Source organism: Furipterus horrens, unplaced genomic scaffold, assembly GCF_987537825.1.
Source record: "Furipterus horrens unplaced genomic scaffold, mFurHor1.1.pri manual_scaffold_5, whole genome shotgun sequence".
NCBI classification, from domain to species: Eukaryota; Metazoa; Chordata; class Mammalia; order Chiroptera; family Furipteridae; genus Furipterus; species Furipterus horrens.
Window position 1 is genome coordinate 188,164,137 of NW_028327175.1, and position 15,127 is coordinate 188,179,263.

Here is a 15,127-nt window from a genome sequence, read left to right on the forward strand (position 1 = left end):
GGCACTGAAAACGAACGAACTACATAGTTGCATGCAATCACATGATGACTCAGAAACAAATTATGCATTATGAAAGTGAGTTTCAGGGGCTACATAAGCAATACCATTTCTTCTAAAGTTTAAAAACCAGCAAAGCTAAACAACATTTTCCAAGTAAATCATACAAATGTATCTTTAAAAAAAATTAGAGCAAAAGAATAGAGAGCATAAAATTTTGGATAGTTGTTACTCCTGGGGGCAGACGGGTTATGGGACAAGGGAGGAGCCCATAGGTAGGGTCAGCGGTCTCAGTCCTGTTCTAGCTCTTGAGCCACCTAGCAGGTTACAACTGTTCATTTTATTATGTTTTATTTCTATCAAAAAATACATAATAAACCTTTTCATAGAAATAACTTGCTCAGAAGGAGGTTGCCATCTATATGAGAAGACAGAAGCACAGACCCCCCAAAAGGGCGTTTTGTATGCTATATTACCAGAAAGAACCTTATGAGTGATTATACTTGCTTGGCCTCTTAATTGCATGTGACCAAAAGCAAATCCAAGCTTGCTCAAGCAAAAGTAAGTAGTCGTCGGCAGCCGTCCGTCTCGAGAGACGATGGTGTAGCTTCTTAAGAGTCTATCTGCACCGCCGAGAATGGCTGTGCAGTCCGACTCGGGAGTGACACGGTATCTGTCTCCTCCCGTGTTGAATCGACATCTTGCGATGACGCTGGAGTGTCCTCTCCAGTGAAGCTGAAGCTACAGAGCCTGGGCAGGGTGATATGGAGGGTCTGCTGTTGCCCATGCAGCAGACCCCCCCTCTCTTCGCAGCTGAAGGGTCCAAGGGAAAGACGGAGTCAATACAGCTTGGCTTCAGGTGCGCCGCAGGAGTTGCCGGTGTTGACTACAACGTCAAACCGCCTTAGGGACTCCGGCTCCGGATTTTCTGTCGGGGTTTACTCCCTTAGCCTTTCCCCTGAAGAGGTATGCCGCAGGCAGCGGAGGTTTTTTTTGGAGTCAGAGTTTTCCTTCTCTGAAAAAGTAAGTAGTAAGTAAGTAATAACTAAGGAAGTAAATCTTGCCAATGCATTGAGGTGGGGCTGGCACCAGGAACTCTAAAAACTCGAATAATGAGCAGCTCACTTCCTCACTCTCTGCCTCTCTCTGTGTGTTGGCCTCTTTCCCCCACTGCAGACAAGGACCTTCCATCTGGTAAGGGGAGGAGAAGAGATGTAGATAGTCCAGCTTGGCTTGCATCACACTGGTCTAGCAAATCCAAAGGAAAGAGAGAGGAGTATTTCTTCCTATGTTCCATATACAAAATCCCAGGCAAGGATTTCGATTGGCCTGATTGAAGTCACATGCCCATCTTTGGGCCAATCACAATGGTCAGGAGAAAGGGTACTATGTTATTGGAGGCCTCATCGAATCTCAGGGAGTCGAGGAGGGGCTGTTCTCCAAGGAAAGGCAGTGCTGTTCTCAGTAGGAGCAAAAGGGATGTTGGACAGACAGACAAAGACTATAGATGTTCACTCCTGGGGCTCAGACAGCAATGGGATAGGAGCTCAGGGTTATGGGGACAGCAGTGAGTCTCTTTGGAAGAGAAGGTCCTAACCTTGAAGACTGAAGAAGGAGAATTTGAGGCCTTGGGGAGAGAGAAGAGGAGGCTCCCACTAGAGCGGGGAGGTAGAAGACTGTGTAATGCACTGAATGGTTCCCAGATGCCTCTGGGTGAGCCATGTTAATTGTTCTGTGGGATGGTTGGCTCTAGGGCATAAAAACAAACCCTGATGGGAGGGATTCCCTCAGAATGGAAAATAGGTACACAGAAGGGATATTGCAGAAGCCCAGAGGACGCCCCCACACAGGACTGGGCTGACTCAGTTAGGTCTGGGGCCATGGAGGGGGTAGGCTGGAGGCAGTCTGGGAACAGAGCAGAGCTCTGGGCCAGAAACTTGTCCTTCTAGAAGGAGCTGCCTAGAGGGTTGGTTTCCGGTGACACTGATTGGGCTCACCAGCCCCAGCTCAAAGCCTTCAGCCGTCCCACATTCAGTTATGTGTCAGAGACGCAGCCCTCAGTGCGGGGACCAGGGCAACAGCATGCCTGGAGGCCACTTCAGTGGCCTAAGGAGAGGCAGGGACCTCCAGGCCCAAGAGGTCCTGCTTTATGGAGAAGTAGGAAGGGGTTGGGGGATGGATGAACTGATGCCAACTCACACCAAATCAGCAATGCCACGTATCCATTATGAGTCCAGGGTGCAAGGGTTTGCCCTGGATTCGAATCCTTGTTCCACATTTGACAAACAAGTGAGCTGAGCAAATTCACTCCCTGAGTCTCAGTGTTCCAATCAGTAAAATGCCCAAAACACAGTAGTAGTACCTCCCTGAGAAACGATTGTGAGGCTGAGACGAGGAAAGGTTATGGTTGGCATGAGGTTCTCCACTGTGCATTCTATTTGAAGCTCTTTTCCACCTCAAGGCCTTTGTACACTTGGAATATGTTTCTCTTGAATTCTTCATGGCTGGCTCTTCATCTTCCAGGCTTAGGATAAATATCATCTTCTCAAAGCAGCCTTCTCCGATCCCCTTAATTTAAAAAGTAACCCCCCAGAGGGGGCAGGGAAAAAAAAAAATAACCCCCCTGCCCTCCATCCCATTACTCTCTTTTATGGTCTTCCTATCATTATTATATTCTGATATTATTTTATTTGCTTATTATGATTCCCCTGTGCACTATAGGCTCACTGAGTATGGATCCTGCTTCACCACTGTATCCCTAGCCTAGCATGGTGCATGACAGATGCTTAAATATTTGTGGAACGAATACATGAAGAATGCCCTGATTATACTCAGCCCTTCCATTTCAACCAAAGCTCAGAGAGATTCTCTCACATCTCCATGCCTCATCTACATCTGGCTCCTCAGGCGTCTTGGCTATGAGATTCTCATTCAACTCAAGCCAGGGACACACCAAAGTGGCTACCACCCTCTGGACCCCCATACCAAGCTGGCTTTCCCTGGGGTTCATTGGTCCACCCAGAGCCTCTGTGTGGGGGTGGAGCTAGCTAGCTGGGGCAGCTAGGAAACCTGCCAGTCTGTCAGTGAACGTTTGCAGAGAGCCTCCTGTAGGTCCATCTCAGGCCTGAGATGAGGGCCGAATGCCTCGGTACCTGTCCTTGGGGAGCATCCCAGGCTGATCTGGGGAGACAAGACATGTTGGGCATCCTCTTTGTTGGCCAGCTGTCCTGAAGTATTCTTCATGACATCTACTGGGTAGTATAATGCCTAACCCCAAATGACAGTTTATGATTTCACACTGAAGAATGTCACTGAGTCACTGATGCTCCAGTCTGCTGAGCAGCATGCCTTCTCTCCCTGAGAGCCTGCATTTTTCAAGGTATGGTCTGCAGGTTATTTATAATAAACCATGAGATACTTATAAAAAAATAAATATGAGCTTCTAGTCTGCCTGGAGCTGCTAGATCAGAATCTTTGCAGCGGGCTGAGGAATCTGCATTTTTATCCAGATTAACTAACTGCACGGCCAGCGGAGGAGCAGTGCGTCCAGGCAGGGAGGCTCTGGAGCCTGTGCTCCTAACTGCTTCCCAGTGGCTCACTCTGCCCTTTGCTTGGGGTGCCCATAATTCCACCTCCTGAGCTCCTTTGTCTTCCAAGACTTAAATGCCACCTCTTTTGTCCCACTCAATCCCAAGGCTGAGCCAGGTCCTCTTGCCTGTGGCCCACCCCTCATCTATAGCTGCACGCATCTCACCATATTGCGGGGTCTGTGGGAACATCGTATCCCCCGGGCCCAAGCCCCTTCCCCCACACCCTTGTATCCATTTGTGAGAAACGCTCACAATAAAACACCAGAACACAGGACTTGAGCAGCAGAGCGAGGCGTTTATTCACGAGTCTGCAGAGTCGGGCGCACCACCAGCCAGGAGACTGCTTGCAAAGTAGACAAAGGAAACTGGTTTTATAGTAATGCGATTAGCTCCCCCTCACTAACACGATTAGCTCCCCCGCCCCTCTCCTCCGTTTCTCCATTACTGGTATTAACTGGGTTCACAATCTAATGTGATTAACTACTTAACTCAGGGTGTGATTAATAAGGGTAATCTAGTTATAGGTCTATCTCCAATTTATTTGCAAAGTTATCTAGCTACATCTTCCCATTTCTCTGTGTTTGGTGACAACAATCTTCCTCCTTTTGATCCCAGAAATATGTGTGAGGAGCTGTAGAATGTCATTTCCTCGCCCCTTTTCCATGATTCATCTGTTAATTATCTCCTACTGGTTTGAGAGTCACTGACTTGCTTCTTTATCCCTAACACATTCATCTCTCTAATCTCAGTTCTCAGAAAGCAGTACACACTCAGCAGTGCTGCACGAATGTTCCAGGTAAAAATTGGGGGGTCAATCTTTCTTCCTTCCCATAATCCGTCATTACATTAACATTTTCTAGAAGACAAGCTTTACATCCAAAGACCAGCCTGGCACTACAACCAACCTTCAGTAAAAACTTGGTGAAATGAAAGGCTGAGGTCCTTGTGAAAGTCAGGACTTCCCATGGTTCCTACTAACTGAGGAAGGCTGAGCCATTCTCACATAATCAAGATTAGCAACTTCCTAGCAAAGCAGGGTTTTTACAGACTGATCACTCTTACTTAATGACTGGAAATTACCTGTCTTCCACTTTCCAGTCCCTGAGGTGTGGCCACCCTGAGGAAATTAAAGGGAGCCAGTACCTAGAACCAAGATCAAGAACCACCAGCTACAACCAGGAGCTTCTCATCTGGCCTGGAGAAGTCCTTACATACCTCTAAGGACCTTGGTGATCTCCCTCCCCACTGCCCATCCTCCATCCTTCCACTGCTTGTTATTTTTCTGACATCATCTGTGTCAACGTAAGAAATGTCCAAACCTGCAGAGAATTTTTATAAGAGTGTGTTTGAGTCACACTGACGACATATGCCCTGGAGCAAGATCTCAAATGCTCTTGAGAACAACAGTTTTGCAGCTTCTTTTATGCATTTCAAATCAAGGAAGGGATATAAGGAAGATTACGTGAAAGTGGGATGGAATTAAATGATAGTTAATATGTGTTCTATTGGGAGTGGTCATGTGCAGATTGGATTACACAGTAGTTAAGATTATGTACTCTCTTGAGGGTGGTTACTGTTTATTTCAAGGACATGTTAACCTAGATGCAGAGAAACAATAGACAGAAGCTTGCTTAAGGCAAAGATAAACCTTTTACTAAAAAGTTATATGCCTGCCGTGTGACTATCCATCATGACCCGCCCAGTTAGAAATTTATGATCAGATCACCCTGTGAGGTTACCTTCCTTAGAACCCCTTTTTTCATCCACATCTGCAACCAACTCTTCCTAAATCTAGAGCAGGGTTTCTCTACCTTGGGACTACTAATTTTGGGGGTGAATAATTCTTATGGCAGTGGTGGTGGTAGGGGGATTGTCTTGTGCCTTGTAGGTTGTAGAACAGCCTCCCTGGCTTCTCTACCCACTAGGCACTAGTAACATCCTCTTCCAGGTGTAACAACAAAAAATGTCTCTAGATACTCCCAGATGTCTCTTGGGGGAAAGGGGCCAATCCCCCCACCCCCAGCCCATTGAGAACCACTGCTCTGGACCACCACATTCTGCCCTGCTGCCTTCTTTACTATTCTTTTCTTCATCCCAAGGTCTTTGCCCTCTGCCTGGACAACAGCAGGGCTCTCTATTGCTTCCACTTCTTTACTCAAATGTTACTTGCTCATCAGGACCCTCGCTATTTAAAATTGCAACCCATGCCAGTAATTCCCTGAAATCATTCCTTGTTTAAATGTTCTCCCTGGCTGACATTTATCACTCTCTCACATAGCTTGGGTCTTACTCATGCTTTTTAGTGTCTATCTGCATCCAGTAAAATGTAAACTCTATGATAATAAGATTTTGTTTGTTTGATGTTTTACTTTGGTCTTCTCCTTTGCACTGATGGGTTTAGAGCTATGACTATCACACAACAAGCACTCGATAAATATTCATCAACTGAGTGAATGAATTGGGTAGCTCTCATTTTTTCCTGTCCCAGAGGCTCCTGTGCCAAGAGACTGGACAAACTTAGTGGCTTCTCCAGCCCTAATCCATGGGGCACTTTGGGGGATTTACATATATATGTTGTCTTTAGGTATAAAGGTAATGATACCAGCTGACTTTTTCTGAGTGCTTCTGAACGCCAGCCACTGTGCTAAGCATAGTGTCTCCTTGTTTAACCCTCTAAACAACCCTGTGAGTTTGGTTTTGTTTTTAACGTCAACCCACTTTTGCAGGTGAGTGTCAAGAGCTGCCGAATAAGATCCAGAGACACATATCTGAGTTTGAAGCCAAACACGATGGTCTGACCCCAATATCCCCCTCAATCCTAACCACTACAGTGTCTCTCCCCAAAACTGGGTTCATTATCAGTCAAACAAAGTCAGCAGGGTGAGCCCATCACACTCCCCAAAAGGAGCTGCCATTAGCTGATAACAATATTATACCAGAGAATTTCTTATACCAGCAGAACATGTATAAGTATATAAAAAGGTCTATACGTACATAAAAACATATACCTGTCTTGATAAGTGTGTGTTTTTTTTTTTTTTTCTTTTCCAAAAAAACAGTGCCAGACTTTCTGTTCCACTTAGTTGTTTCACTGTCTAATAATACCTTTTGGACCAGACCTTTAAACTTCTGTTAGGAGATGCCTCCCTTTTGATAAGCTTTAGGTTGGTGTTCTCTTTACAGGGTTAAGGATGAAGTGATGAAGGCAAAGCCAAGGAGGAAGGCAAAGCTAAAGGTGAGGCCAGCTGGGAGTCACAACGTGCTGGCCAGACAGCAGCTGGTCGGGGTTGGACTCCTCCAAGTTCAGGTTGCCTTGAAAAGTGGTGTGTGTTGTTTGTTGGTTGGTTGGTTGCTATTGTTGTTTAGCTAAGTGGCTTCAGGGTATCATCCCATTGGATGAACAATGAATAGACTTCCCTGCCTGGATCAGAGGTTCTCAAAGACAAGCTGGCTTGGACAGCCCCAGATTAACCTTTTGGAGACCTGGGTGATGCAGTAGTTTTAAAGAAGGTGGTGGTCAGAACACAGACTCACATCTCAGCTCTTCCAGCCCCAATCTGGAGGAGTCTCAGTCTCCCAGTCAGTTCTGTGGAAGTAATTCCATGCTCTCAGGCTTGTTGATTAAATAAGGCCAATATGGAAAGTATGAGTGCCTAGGAAATACTATTCAATAATGTGGCTATTATTATTTGTAACCTGACATTTCCCTTTACATTTTAACATAATTCATTTTGAATGTTATTCACAGCCTTTGAAAGCATCACATTTAATGGCTTCTGGATTCACCAATTTCTTTGCCATTCTTTTATGAGAAATGTTTTGGCTGCTTCCATTTTTACCTTCTTATAAATAGCTCTGTGATGAACACTGTTGTGAATATAGTTTTACCTCCCCCGGATTTTAGAGATTTCCCTTAAGATCATTTCCCAGAAGTGGAATTACTAAGGGAAAGGGTAATAAACATTTTTAGACTTCATATACATACTGCCTGATAGCACCAAGCAGGTGTTCTTTCCTAGACCTGACCTCTGTACCTTCTTGTCATTCCCAGGACCTCCCTGCCCCCAACCCAGATGACCTTCTCCTTCCTGGAGAGACGCCTAGCTGCCTCCTTCCTCCCACTTTTGGGCTTCCTTCTACCCTGTCTCCTTCAGCTGCAGAGCCCTTCTCCTCTCTGCCTGAGTAAATCGTCTCTGGATTTCAGTGCTAACACTTTTCCCCAGCCCACCCTGGCTGTTGGGTCCCCAACCAACTCCTCTTCCCCTGCTTTCACCCAGCCCCTGGAATTGATAACCCAAATACAGTCAGATTTGTGGACTCTTTTTCCCTTTCATGATTCAAATTTGGGTCCACAACAACTAGAAAGTAATCCCCTGAAGTCAAAGGTGAAGTCTTGGGCTTCTCCTTCTTTTCCATTCATCCCAGGGCTAAGCAGTATGCTGCTAGGACCTGAGTCCCCGTTTTTTATATTCAGTGGGCAAGATGTCTTACTATGCCCAGCTGTCAACCAGGCTAGAGGCTATGACTGCAGGGGCCTTAGGAACTGGTTCCTTGGTTAGGGGGAGACAGGAGAACATAAGTCATCAAGTGTAACCATGAAGGACAGGGGCTGTGATGATAGTTTATAACAGAGGAGAGAGAAGGGAAGGGTCAGTTCAAACAGTAGGCTTTGCTCAAGGGGTGATACTTGTTGAATGTCTTGCTGTGTGACCCTGAACAAGTCGCTTAACCTCTCTGAACCTAGGCGGCCCCATCCGTACTCTTCACTGGGAAGTAATTAGATCAGTTATTCCGTAAACTTGCCTGACCAGAGGCATGCAGCAAGTGTTCCATAAATGTATGCTCACAGTGAGGGCTCAGTACAGACTTGTAATAAATTGCCTGGGGCTGCACTGGCAGTGTGTTGGCAGCCATGAGACTCATGCATCTCAGTGGGCCTGTCCTGATCATTTGGGCACTGGGTTGCTGGGTAGCCATTTCTTCCACCAAGGGGCAAGTTTCTCGCAGGGTCTTTGAATACATGCAGAAGGGCTGGAATCTACCGGATGTGATATATGTTTACAAGGATTCTACTTGGGAATTATCTTTGCCTCCAGTGCAGGGAAGCAGTGGGGTGGAATGTCAAAAACACCTCCTTTTACATCCGTTCTCTGGATGTAAAACTTGCTCCCATTCAGGCTGCAAATTATCCTGTCCTAACGGGGAGACCTATGCACAAGGCCCAGGAATGGAGGCTTTGGGGGATAATGCCACCTACAGCTCAAGGAAGGCCAAGGGCATCAGGCTGGGCTCTCCAGTTATTCATCACCTCTGTAGTCAAGGCAGGCTCAGAGCAGGCCCATTGCTGCCACAGATGTAGCTCCAGGGTTATAGCCAAGGTTATGGCTAAGTTCCAGCCTGTTGGATGTCTTTTGGTGCTTGGGGGTGGAGCGGAGATTGCTAACATCGTTTTGATTTAAAGCTGAATAAGTCTTTAGACACCATTTAATTCAACTCCCCTCCCCTTTTGGAGGGGGAAACTGAGACTTAAGAAATGTCAAGAGATTTGTCCAAACTCACACAGCTATGGCATGAGTTAGAAAGCTAGGCCTTGAACCTGGGTCTCCTACTTCCTGGCACACTGCTCTTTCTAAACCCTATGGGTGCAATAAGTTTTATCATCCTCAGCTATCAGTGATTACCTCTCAACCCCCACAACTCCTGCCGCCCCATATACACCAATCACTGTAATATTGACGATAGAGCTACTATCTGTTGGCTGCGTTCCTGAGTAAGCACCAGGCTAAATGTTTAGGATGTATTCTCTAATTTAAGCCTTTCAACACCCATAGGCATTAAGTGCTATAACTCCTTGCTCAGAGTGTGGCCTATGGACCAGCAGTTTCAGTATTACCTGAAAGCTGGCTGGAAGTGCAGAATGTCAGGCCCCAGAATGAGAATTTGCATTTCCACAGGCTCTAGAGACTTTATGTCCATTTTAAAGATAAGGAAACAGATGCAGAGAGGGGAGGTGACAGCTTTGTGAGGTGGCAGAGCTCTGGTGAAAACTTGGGCAAAGCCTTTGCTCTGAACTGCTGAGGTTTAGGAAAGTTCTTTCCACTAGTTCTAGTCCAGAGGTGAAAGGATTCCAGACACCTCCCCCCAGCCACCAACCCCTGCCCAGGAGCAAAGGAATTACAGATGAAAAAGAATATCCCAAGCACTTTACAAGGCATTTTCATGTGTATTATTTGTTTCTACTTTATATCTTAATTATCTCAGCTTTTCTCAAGAGGACACTGTAGCTGAGAATAGTTTAAGCCATTTGTCTGAGGCCACACGCTGGCCATTTCCAGAGACTGGGCCTCATCTCTTCGACTCCAGAGCTCAATTACTGTTTCCCGAAGTACAGGGTGGCATCCTGGTGGCAGGAAAGATGATTGTAGGTGGTACACAGATGAAAGTATCCCACTGAATTCTCATATATTTTGTTTTTATTTTTATTTATTTATTTTGTATTGAGGTATAATGGACATACAACATACTACTTTCAGGTACACAATGCAATGATTCAACATTTGTATGTACTGTAAAATGGTCACCCCATACCAGTTACAAACTTTTGTTTCTTGCGATGAGAACTTCTAAGACGTTTTTGTTTTATTTATTTATTTTTTTGCATTGTCACATATTTTAATTTCTACTACCAAAAATAGAATTGGATTATCCAACTGTGGACACTACTGTCTTAAGACAAAATAAGGGTGTTTTTTGTTGTTGTTGTTGTTAGTGAGTCTCTGTAAAGTCAATTTCAGAAAGGACAGAGGAGGTGGCATTCATATATTGCAAAATCTATGAAGAGAATAAAAGAATGAAGCCTGGGAAACATCTCCAGATATGAGAGAGAGAGAGAGAGAGAGAGAGTTAGAGAGAGAGAGAGACCAGCACAGCAGCCAGGGAGAGCTCTCCCCAGAAGCTGTTGACATTTCATATATAGGTAGTTTTCTTCCCATGGCCCCTCTTGCCCCCAGGGTCTCACTCAAGGGCACACATTCCCCATAAAAAAGAAAAAGAAAAAAGATGAAGTTGCATCAGTCATATCTTTCTGGGCAGAATCTCTAAAACATTGCTCCTTCTAAACTCTCCCACCCCCAGCCCACTTCCTGTAGCTTTTAACGATGTCTCCACCATCCAGACCATGGGTGAAGTGCTGCATGGGGGAGGCTGGAACTGGAGATAAACTCCCCTCCCATTCTTCAGGGGTAGGTAGCCTGTAGCTCCTCAGTAGTGAGGGAAGAATGGCATCTTTCTGGTTTTCACATGTTTGCTCTCTTCGATCTGTTCCTTTCTCTAACCTGTCCTGGGTTCTTAACAACCATTTTTTTCTGCAGAACCTTTGAACTTTGAGTAAATGCATATTCCTTGCTGTATCCCAGTTTCATTCAGGGACCACAGGTAAATAATTCTGGTGAATAAACGGAAAGTATTCTAGGAGTCTGGAATACAGTGATGGGAAGGAACCATGACTGTTATCTTAGAAAAGAGAAGGTGGGGAATGGACAAGATGACTACCTTCAAATATTTCAAAGAGGGTCCAGATTTATACGGTGTTTCTCCAGACTTGGAAGCAAAGGGTAGAAGATACAGGGAAGTCGGCTTCAGCTATGTGACCTTGGTCAACTGTAAAATGGGGGCCATAGTCCTTCTATCACAGGGTGGCTGTGAGGGTAAAGTGAAGGGCTCAAGGCATACCTGACATCTCCTAAAAATCCCAGAATATGCCTGTTGCCTTTTTTTGGCCTCATTTGAAAATGTCTCACAAGGCAGGAAGCTTCCTCTCTGGAAAATTTCAAGACAGAATTACAATTCCTTACTGCCAAGATTCTGCGCTTCGTTGCTGCCGTGGCTTTTCATAAAGAAAAATACTGGCTCCATGAAGCCCTCACCATGCTCCAGGCATGCAGATAAGGGCTTTTCATAGGGATTTCATTTAATCTTCTCGTCATCCAGGTAGATACTATTATTACCACCCTCCTTGTTTTCACATGAGAGAATCGTGGCTTAGAGAGGTGAGGTAACCTGCTCATGGTCACACAAGCAGTAATGGCAGACCAGGGACTTACAGCTCAGGGTGTCACCCCCCAAGATCCTCACTCTTAGAACTGGAGGGGTTATTTATGAAATCTAAATGCCTCTTCCAGGTTCGCCTTCTCTAATACTTCAGACTTTATTGATCTCTCTTCTTTTAAGATTTCTTCAGCTCTCAACACCCAAATCATTCAATGTAACACTTACTGTGAAAACGGCTTCTTGTCTCACCTACCTTACTACCAGTGGGTCTGGGGATTCTTACTCTTTAAATATCCCCCATACTCAGCAGACTTTCAGAAGAGCAATTCACAGGCTTTTAATAATTTTTTTCTTTGATTGCCAGCTGATTAGAGTGGCATGTCTACCCGCATCTTGTTTTCTTGTGCCATTAGAAAACACTCTTTTCTTGACTGGAACAAATACTACAGTAAATTCAACTAGCTAACACTTATTGAATTCTTAATATGCACCAGGCACTGTTCTAAATACTTTACATGTAGTGACTCAAGAAATCCTGACAGTAACCTATGAGCTAAGTCCTATTTTCGCTCCCAATTTACAGAAGAGGAAACTGAATGGATCAGTGCATCAGGATTTGATGAGTAAATGAGTGAATGCTTTGCTGATGGATAAAATTATTAGCAACAATAATCACACAAATACCTTATGATTGCATCATGCAATACAGCTTTATGTACATGATGTCATTGTCATTGACCATTAGCAGACAGGCACTGATGTGCCCACTTTATAGAAGAGGCAACCATGGCTCTAAGGGGCTGTGTGATTCTCAACAGTCAAACAGCACATGCTGTCTGTACCCCTGAGTGAACACTGTATTTGCTCTATTCGAAGATCCTGCGGACAAGGGAGATGGGAGGGCCATGGGGAGAAAAAAACACCTATACATATAAAAGACACGCTATAAATATTAGGTAAATGAATAAAATCTGGAAATAGCAAAGACTGACTGGCCAGGAATCCAAATCTTTGACTCCTAGTCCAGTGCTCCTTCCTTTATCCAAGACAACAGGAAGTAAGTTTTGGATTCAGACCTTGACTTCGGATGTTAACCAAAAGCAAGCAGCACTCTTTTTAAGAAAAGTATCATTTTCACTACTCTGCATTTTCCACATTTTCTACATGAGCACATGCTACTTTCATGATCAGAGAGGAGGCAAAATGCATCCTTTTGAGAAGGCTGGGGCTGGTAGAGGGCTCTTGGAGGGGCCTATGGACCACCTCACAGGCCACCTAGCCCCACCTTATGGTTGGATGGGGGAAGCAGGGCTGGGGAGGGATCCCAGCTGCTTTCCCTGAGGCTGTGATAAGTAGGGACTTAACACAGGAGTCCCCAGGTCTGTGAAACCCTCTGATCCTCTAAAGGGTAAGAACCCCAGCTCACAATAGTGAACCAGGCCCTGAGCATTAGGATAACTATTCAAGTGAGGTCCAAGAAATCTAAAAATCTTCTTGTCCCCCTCTGGGAATAACTGGCAGAGGGGAAAGAATGACAAAGAGAACAAGGTCCTACCTCATGGACTCACAATGTTAATTTAAATTCTGCTTTTTTCTTGAACCCATCCTTACCCCCATTCCAAAGCAGTAAGGAGGACAGGCATGATATTTACACAATTCTAGTCTCAAACATCCTCCTCTTCCTCCTAGGCCTGTGGCCAATGAACTCTAGTTCCCCATCCTGGGGTTTGTGTGTCCGAAGGATCCTATGTCCTCCTTACCCAGGGTCTAAGGCCCTGATTTATGTTATGGCCAACTTTCTTTCCAAGTACTTCCTAAAAAGCCAGCTGCTCTCAAGTCTTAGCAAGCCCTGAATTCCACTCCACCAACATTAAGCTCCTACCATGTATTAGGTGTTTTGAGGGAGTCACAGTTGTGATAAGTCCTGAGAATGGCCTGGGAGCTAAAGGCAGGGCAGATCACACTGGTCACACATGCATCAGGTTGGGTGAGGGGAACTCCCAGGAGGCTGGGGGATCAAGGCGTGGCTTTTTCTTGGAGGTACAACAGCAGCTCTGGAGCTGTTGTGTTAAGGTGAAGAGGGATTCCTATACAAAGGAATAGGGGAGGCATTCAAGTCCTGTAGAAAGGGCGGAGGAAGCAAAATGCTGGGCAAGTTTAGGAACCACAGCATGGTGTGTCCGGAGGAGCCTGAGGGTGGCGGTGGGGGAAAGGAAGGAAGGAAGGAGAGAAATGGGGCTAGAGGTGGGTTATGACTAATTGGCCAGAACAAGGACCTTGGTGTTCCACTAAGGACTTTGGGTTTTATCAGACAGTGCGTAGGCTGTCGTTGAAGGTTTCTGAGCAGAGCAGGTGGGCTCTATGCTCAGATCTATGCTTAGAAAGATCACATTGCAGATCATGAGAGCAAAGCGAGGAGAGGGCTTGGAAATTGGGAAACAGGGTGCTCCTGTAGGGCCTAGTGTAGGGGGTAATGGAGCCCTTTAACTACAGCCATGGGCAGGACCAACTACATAATTCGTGGGGTCCAGTACAAAAGGGAAATGCAGGGTTCCTTGTCCAAAAATGTTAGGAATTTGCAGAGTGACAGCAGAACATTAAACCAGGCATGGGGCCCTTTTAAGTATTGGGTCCTGGGAAGCTGCACAGGTCGATCACACACCCACACAGCAGGAGACCCTGACTACAGGACTGGGAAGGGCAGGCCAGAGAGAGATCTGGAAGGCAGAGTCCTGGGATCTAATAGATTTGGGACATGAGGGAGTGACCCAGCTGACAGACGACCTTCCTGCAGTGGTTTCCAGTCCACCCCACTGCTTACTGGACACCTCCTTAGGTGGCCTGTGATCAACTTTAACTTATTAATATATCTAAACTTCACCCCCCTTCCAGCTACCCACCCAGACCTCTTTCTGCAGGGTCCCTATCTGAAGGTGTCACCATGTATACAGTTACTCCAGTTAAAAACCCTGGATCACCCTCTACTCCCTTTTCTCTAGCCTATCCCTCTGGAAAGTTACTTCCTAAATGTTTCTCCCATCTGTGTGGCCTTTGCTGTTGCTGCTGTCACTGCCAAGTTCCGGCAGGCCAGCCGGCTGTTATCAGCTCAGGCCTGCATTACCCACAAAAGCCTCCTATCTGTCTCTCCGACTCCGGTCTGGACGCCACCCCCACTCTCAAATAAAACATCCATCCTCCACGGTGCTGCCTCAGGGAGTTCAACAATTGCTCACCTGACCAAGTCACCGAGTAAGACCCTGGTAAGACCAGGGCTGCGCCAGTCAAAGGCTAAAATCAAAATGCCTTAAGTGGCACATAAGGCCCCCAGTCACCTGACCCCGCTTAATTTTCTAATAAATACCAGAAGTGCCTTAGTCTCCCACACATCTCTAGCACATACCATGCTGGCTGGGGTTTGTTGGGTTTTTTTTTTACTTTACCTCAAGCAGTTTCCTCTGCTTTGAATGCCCTCCATTCTCCCCCTCTGAGGC